Source organism: Gracilinanus agilis, chromosome 3 (assembly GCF_016433145.1).
Source record: "Gracilinanus agilis isolate LMUSP501 chromosome 3, AgileGrace, whole genome shotgun sequence".
NCBI lineage: Eukaryota > Metazoa > Chordata > Mammalia > Didelphimorphia > Didelphidae > Gracilinanus > Gracilinanus agilis.
In genome coordinates, this window is record NC_058132.1 from 244,436,381 (window position 1) to 244,444,583 (window position 8,203).

An 8,203-nucleotide genomic window follows, 5' to 3' on the forward strand; every position below is an offset into this window, starting at 1 on the left:
AGTGAGGAGTGTTGAGGTAAGATACTTTAATTTTAAACATGTTAATTGTAAGTTCACCAACGATTATGCAACAATTTTAGATAGAGTGACTGCATTGCTGAATATTCCTGCATTCAGAAGTGTGCTGGACCTAACCTGGATTAGCTTAAGAGAACTGATTATTAAATTTTCAGTGTAAGAGTTTCTACTTCAAAAATTAGCTAATGCTACAAATCAGGGTTTGATATATATATTTTTTGTTGTTGTTGTGGGTCGTCGAGACTTAAGAATATAATGAAGAAAATGTTAATAATCTGACTAAACTTCAAAGTATGTTGGGCTTTTTGGGAAGTCAGTTGTTAAATATTTACCAGCATGCCCCTGCCTGCATCCCACAGCTCTGCCCATTTTTCAAAGCTGCTTTTCTGGGTGTTTTTAAAATATTTTTCTGTCCACTCTAATCTATAGTTACTCTGTTTTGGTTTAATTACATGGGAAGCAGTTGGTATTACTATGTTGTCATCTGTCCCAGCTCATAATGAATCCATTCAGGCTTTGATTCTCAAATAAAGAAAAAGCTTATGTTTGCAATATATATGTGTGTCTTGTGTGTCAGTCTCATAAAGTGTCATACAATGTAAAGAATGACAATAATCACGTGTATAGTATAGATTTTTTTCAAAGCACTAGATTTGGGACTGGTATGTACAAACTCGTAACAGTTTTGACATTTATTAACCATGTGAACTATGGACATTTTACTTTTCTGAACCTGTTTCCTTATGTCTAAAATGGGGACAGTGCTTATACTACTTGACTCATAAAGCTATTGTGAGCTAAGTGCCCTGAAAAGTACATATAATACTGTAATATGTGAATGCATTGTATTCATATGGAAATGTGAGTTGTTATCTCTATTAGCAGATTTGTTCCTTAAAGGAAAGGTCATTCCTGGTAGATTTATTATCAAATGGAACAAACATGTCTTAAAAGAAGTACAAATTAATAACTATATGAAAGAATGCTCAAAACCACTAATAATAATAACTGCAAACCAAAACAATTCTGAGGTTCCACCTTATATTCAGGAAATTGACAAAGGTGATGAAAAGATGGGAGTAGTAAGTATTGGTGGCAGTATAGGAAGATTAACACTGTAATGCATTATTGATGGATCTGTTTTGGAAAGCAACATTATGCAAATAAAGTGACTAAAATATGCATACTCCTTATTTCAGAGCTTCCTGTACTAGACTTATATCTCAAGGAGGTCATTGACAAAAAGAAAAGTCCCCATAAACACCCCAAAAGTCATAGAGACACTTTTTGTGATAGCAAAGAATTGGAAACAAAGTAGAGGATTATTTACTTTGATGGGGGAATGAATAAATAAATTGTAGTATATGAGTGTAATAGAATATTACTGTTCTTTGAGAAATAACAAATATGATGAATACAGAGAAGAAATTTTCAGATGTAGAATGAAGTAAATAGAGCAGAGAAAACTACTGATGACTTCAACAATAGAAATGCAAAAGAACAACCACCAAATATAAAAAAAGTGAATTGTGGGAAATGACAAAGAACACACATGACTGTTCAGAATAAATATGAGAAGACATTCCTACTCTTCTCCTTTGCAGGACTGAGAGGTATCCAAATGTGGTACATTATGTGTATTTTCAGACTTTTTCAAAGTTTGATTTTGATGATTTTTTTCTCTTATACCTTTTCTGTCTTTTTTTCTTTAAAAATATGCTTATACAGGCTAATTCTCTGGGGGAGAGCAAGAGAATGAGAGTGTGAGAGAGAGAGAGACAGACAGACAGACAGAGAGAGAGAGATTGAGAAACAGTGGGAGAAACAGGTAATAAAAAAATGAAAGATATGAATACAATTTTATTTTTAAAAAGGTATACCATTTGCTTCTGATTCTCTTAGTTCTGATTTCTATTGATTTTTTTCTTTCAAGTAGGTTGTAAATTTCAGGGAAGGTGAAACAGAATTTTCATTCCTTAGGCACCCTGGTGGCCATGTTCTACATGAACTAGGTAGAGAAGATGCTGTTCAAAATTCTATATCCAAGGTTGTGTTAAACTGAAATTAGCAACTGAGACAGGGGTTCTTAACATTTGTGTGTATGTGTCATACTAGAAACTTTTGTTGGTGGAGGGAAGCCTCTGGATGTCCTGAAATGATGTTTTAAATGCATAAAATAAAATATACATAATTACAAAAGAAAGCAATTATGTTGAAATACAATAAACAAAATATGAGAAAAAAACCATAATTATGGACCCAACATTTAGAAGCCCTGGCAAGAGGATATACCTCCATTCTGGAGGTGACAGGAATCCACAGTTCCCAGTCATGTATACACATTGATCATCATCATACCGTGTGCTTGCTTGCTCATGTGAGACTCCCTTGTTTTGCCAAAATTTTCTCCCAATATTCCATCATCTATGGTGACTAAATGCTTATCACATTTTTCCATCTATCCAATCTCATCTTTGGCTTAAATAATAAGGACACCCTTTTAAACAAGGGTTTTTCTTTCTGAGTCATTGATGTCCTATTTCTTGAGAAGGAAATTACTGCTCTGATACCTATTAGCTTGTTTTGAAGATTCCACTTTAAGGGTACAAATAGCTTTCCCACTCATCCTTCTAACAAGATCACAGATTTAGAGCTAAAAGGGATGTAGATACACTTACTCCAAAGATTGGGGCAATTGGGTAGTCAGAGCCCTGGAGTCAGAAAGATTTGAGTTCAAATCCAGACTCCAACACATATTAACTGTGTGACACTGGGCTTAACTAACTCTGTTTGCTTCTTTTTCCTTATTTGTAAAATAAACTGGAGGAGGAAATAGTAAACCACTCTAGTATCTTTCCTAAGAAGACCCCAAATGAGGTCATGAAGAGTCAAGCACGACCAAAATAATCTGAACAACAATAGCAACAACCAAAGATCTCACTTTATAGATGCAGAAACTGAGCTTCAGCCAGGATAAATAACTTGCAGAGAGTCTCACAGGAAGTAAGTAGAAGATTCAGAATTTGAACCTTGGGCTTTTGTTTCCATGTCCAAATCTCTTTTCATTATGCCATACTGGTCAACTCACCCCTTTAAATATCTATGTATGCATTATAATTTTCATGACAGCGGTATGTGTGTGGTATGTTTAACAGCTTATGCGTATGTATGAACAAGACAAAAGGTTAAATATGTGAGATGAAATAAAGCAAAACAATAATAAAACCCAAAAGAATGTAAATCATTATATATCTACAAACCTCTACTCTTTACCAATTGTTATTGCTCCTCCAAAAGACAGGCCTGTTGAGTTTAATATAGTAGAAACCCCATCTTTCTTCTTTTTTGTGATCTTTTTCGACCTTCTGTAGATTTATGTAACATGGATTTGTTGCTGTTACTGTTGTCCTTAACTATATACTGTAGTCAAAGCTTGTATTGTTCTTTCATTTTTGCTTTCTCCTTCTATATCACTTCATATCAGTCTTCCCATATTTCTTTGAATTCGTCCAATCTGTTGCTTCTTATCCTATTATATTCATATACCCTAAGTTGTTTAGCTATTCCCCAATCAATAAACACCCAGCTTGTTAATAATTTTTTTCCAATATGAACAATGTTGCTAGAAATATTTTTGTAAAAATAGTATTTTTTCCTTGTTAATAATCTCCTTAGGGGATTACCTCAAGAATGAGACCACTAGGTCAAAGGACATATATTTATTTGTAACTCACTGTGCAATTCCTTACACGGATTTTTTTGACATTGCTTCAAATGGCTTCAAATTGCTCATTTAGAAAACCACAGAGAATTAGTAAAGAAACTAATTGAGGTGGTTAGTATACTTCATATAGTTGGATAAAAAAGTAATGCCTCAAATTGCTAGCATTTTTATAGTGTAAACAAAAAAAATCCCAGGAGAAAATGATAATTTCATTTAAAATATCGACAAAATGCATAAAACATCTGAGAATTAACCCAGAAAGATATACTCCAGGGCTGAAATTATATATTTAGCATAGCATAACATTTTATAAACTCATAATTTAGACAATGTCAGCAAAATCAATTTATGTTGATAAATGTGCTATCCTTTTTGGCTCTTCCCAGGCATTAGTGGGAGGGAACTACCAGGGCTAGGAATGAGAATCTTCCATGGCTCAGAATGAAAGAGATCTAACCAGGGGTGACTATAGAAGCTCCGATAATGCAAAGCTTGAATGGACTTTGGGGGGTTATGGAATTAGGGTTAATCTGAGGGGATAGTGGGGAGCAAAATAACTAGGGTAGAACATTATCCTAGGTACTGAAATTTAAAGAGTACTAACAGTTGTTCCTGGGCAGCTAAGTTGTACAGTAGTTAGAACCCCCAGCCTGGAGTCAGGAAGACTCATCTTCCTCAATTTAAATCTGGTGTTGGGCATTTCCTAATTGTGTGACTGTGGACAAATCACTTAACCCTGTTTGCCTCAGTTTTCTCATCTGTTTAATGATGGAGAAGGAAATAGCAAACCACTTCAGTGTCTCTGTCAAGAAAACCCCAAATAGGATCATGAAGGGTTAGATACTACTGAACAATAACAATAAAACCCACTTCCCTTGCTGATCCATTCTCCTCTCTCATGCTGGTGTCCTCACTCTCAAATTAACTTGTACTTAACTACTTTATTTTTCTCTTTCTCCCTCTCTCCCTCCCTCCTCCTTCTCTCTTCTTTCCATGTATGTAACCGTAATATTATACCATATTCTATATATTCATAATGTATACATATACTATATATGCATATATTAATTTAGGTTTGTAATATATACAGACATACACACACATTAAACAGAAATAAAGGAGCATAATAAATAAAGAACTGGTCTCAGAACCAGGAAGACCTTAAGTCATGTGTCAACACAGATATATACCAACTGACCCTAGAGAAGTCACCTAATCTCTTCGTGGTCTAGACAACATACTTTAAAAAATTTTTTTCCCCGATTACATGTAAAAACAATTTTTAATATTCACTTAAAAATTAGTGAGTTCCAATTTCTTTCCCACTCTTCCTTCTCTCTCTCCTCCCTGATATGGCAAGCAAATTGATATAAGGCATACATGTGTAGTCATGCAAAATATATTTCCACATTTGTCATGCTGTGAAAAAAATACAGACAAAAAGAGAAAAAAAATAAGTAAAGTTTTAAAAAGTATGCTTTGATTCATATTCAGACTCCATTAGTTCTTTCTCTGGTGGTGGATAGCATTTTTCATCATAAGTCCTTCAGAATTGTCTTGGATTATTGTATTGCTGAAAATATTTAAGTTATTGACAGTTGATCATTGTTCGATATTGCTGTTTCTATGTACACTGGTTCTCTTGGTTCTGCTCATTTCATCTTGCCTCAATTCATTTAAGTCTTTTCAGGTTTTTCTGAGAGCATCCTGCTTGACCAAACAACATTTTGAGATTATGTAAGGTGCCAATATGCACTGGTAGAGGGAGTTTCTTCATCTGGGAGTTCTTTACATTAGTGAAATCAGGGATAAATTTCTTGTCTATACTGATATATGAACATCAGAAGTGCCAAACGGAACCCACAACACTTCTGAGGGGCACCTGAACTTTTTAAAAATGGAATTGGCAGGGGGCAGCTGGGTAGCTCAATGGATTGAGAGCCAGGCCTAGAGACGGGAGGTCCTAGGTTCAAATCTGACCTCAGACACTTCCCAGCTGTGTGACCCTGGGCAAGTCACTTGACCCCCATTGCCTACCCTTACCACTCTTCTGCCTTGGAGCCAATACACAGTATTGACTCCAAGACAGAAGGTAAGGGTTTAAAAAATGTAATTGGCAATTATTTAACAAAATTAGTAAAAATACAATAGAACATAGATAATGTCCCTATGCAGTTTTCTAAGTCAATATAAAGCTTTCAGGGATCCTTATGTACAGTTTAGTGATCCCTATTTCTATTTGAATTTGACACCACTGATCTATATGAATGGAAGGCACTCCCCCACCCCTTATTTTTTCCATAGAACCCCTCTTTCCCTTTAAGAAAAGCAGCATTCCCTTTAAGCAGCTTAGGTAACATCTTCTGTAAGAAACTTTCTGAACCACATATTTCCAATCCCCAATTGCTAACCTCCTTTCTCCTGAACTACCTTGCATGTAACTACTTTGTATATATTTGTATTTATTAACATTATACTTATGTGGCATATATTTTGATACATTCTTGTCTACCCATTGGAAGGGAAACTCGTAGTCAAGATTATTTTATTCTTTCCATTTGTTTACTCAGAGTGTGGTAAATATATATATGCTGGCTCATAGTATGTTCATAAAAATGCTTGTTGATTAATTGATCGATTGATTGATGGCTACATTTTGTTCTACTCTGATAGAATGCAAGTTTCCTTCTTTGTTTTTGGGATTCCAGTGCCTTACACTGTACTTAGTAGTTAACATTTATATAATGTCTGCTATGTTCCTGGCACTGCTCTCAGCACTTTGTAATTGTATCTCATTTGATCTTCACAATAACCCTGGGAAGTAGGTGCTATTATTATCTCCATTTTTACAGATGAAGAAACTGAGGTAAAGAAAAACTAAGTGACTTGCCCACAGTCACACAGCTAGTAAGGGTCTGAAGTTGGATTTGAGCTCAGATCTTTCTTATTCCAGGCCCAGCCTCTAGGTACTGTGCCACCTAGCTTCCTATAATAGACATTTAACTGATTTATTCAGTAGGCAGAAATAAATTAAACCTAGCATTTGGTTATTGAGAATGATAGTTGAACTAAGCAATTGGCCAAATGGTGATCTGGAATAACTCTACCAAGAGGACTTTGTATCCTGAGGTATAAGAGTTTTTACAGCAACATGAAGTTCTCAAGCTTCTTTAATACTTCTCAAGCAGCTTAATTCTTTTCTGTGAACCATGTCTGAGACACCAGAGAGCCTAGTTGAAGTTCTAGTGCAGCAGTGGAATGATTTCCAAATCAAGATAACAGTGTCCTTATGAATAAGTGCTAGGGCAAGAACCAGAACAAATCAGTTTTGAAGAGCTGGAATTATCTGAGGTTCATGCTGAAGTCTTTGATTGTAGGATAATGTAGAGGTTTATTTGCTTGGAGAATCCAAGTTCCCACTTTCACTGTGTCTGTGAAGTTCAAGGGTTATCCTGAGGCTCTCTATCTGTTTTCATCAGTAGCCAGCCATCTTTGGAACCCTTGGTATTTCTCCTGAAGCTTGTCTTGGGCTGCTTCTAATTTCCCAAGGTTATCATCAACCCCACATGTCTTGGTTTGGAGAATATGTGTTAGGGGAGGCAAACCAGGTCCTTATGGGACATTTGGATTAAGATAGTATACCGCACTCTTTCCAAACAGTGATCCCAATTTTCAAATGTTACCTTAACTGCTAGAATCTCCTTCTTCCATGTGTTGTAATTTCTTTCCGCACCTGGTAGTTTTCTTGAAAGAATATGTCCAGGATTGGAGGATTCTGGGGGTATGGGGATCTGCTTGCTTAGAATAGTTGTAACTACTACTGTAGCATTAAAGGTGTTTTCTTCTACCACACATGGTTTCACTTGGGGCTGAACATTTCGATGTGGGGTTCTGAGATGAACCAGTACCTATTATCAGTCCACTAGGAGTCAAGAAAAGATGGTGGAAGCCTCTAAAATAGCTATAGACATAATTATATCATGTATTCTGTCTACTCACTGAAGGCTACCTTTACTGTTCCTAAGTTTATCTATATTCTCCCTTAGCCACATGTCCCACAAATGGCTATTTTCCCTCCTATTTATAGTGTATTGTAGATTTAGTTCTGAAAGAAGGAACTTAAAAGTGATCTAGTATAACTCCTTTATTTTGCAGATTAGTGTTACACTCAGAGAGAGGTCAGTGAGCTTAAGTGATTTGCCCAAACACACAGAAGTGGTAGAGCTGGAATTTGAACTCAGATCCTCTGATTTCAGATATAGCACTCTTTCCCCTATATATGTATTGGCCACTTAGGTGGTGCAATGGATAAATCACTGGGCTAGGAGTCAGAAAGACCTGAATTCAAATTTGTCCTCAGACACATGCTTCTTATAGAATCCTGAGAGAGTTACTTAACAGTGTTTATCTCAGTTTTCTCTTCTGTAAAATGGAGATAATGATAGTACCTACTTTGCAGGA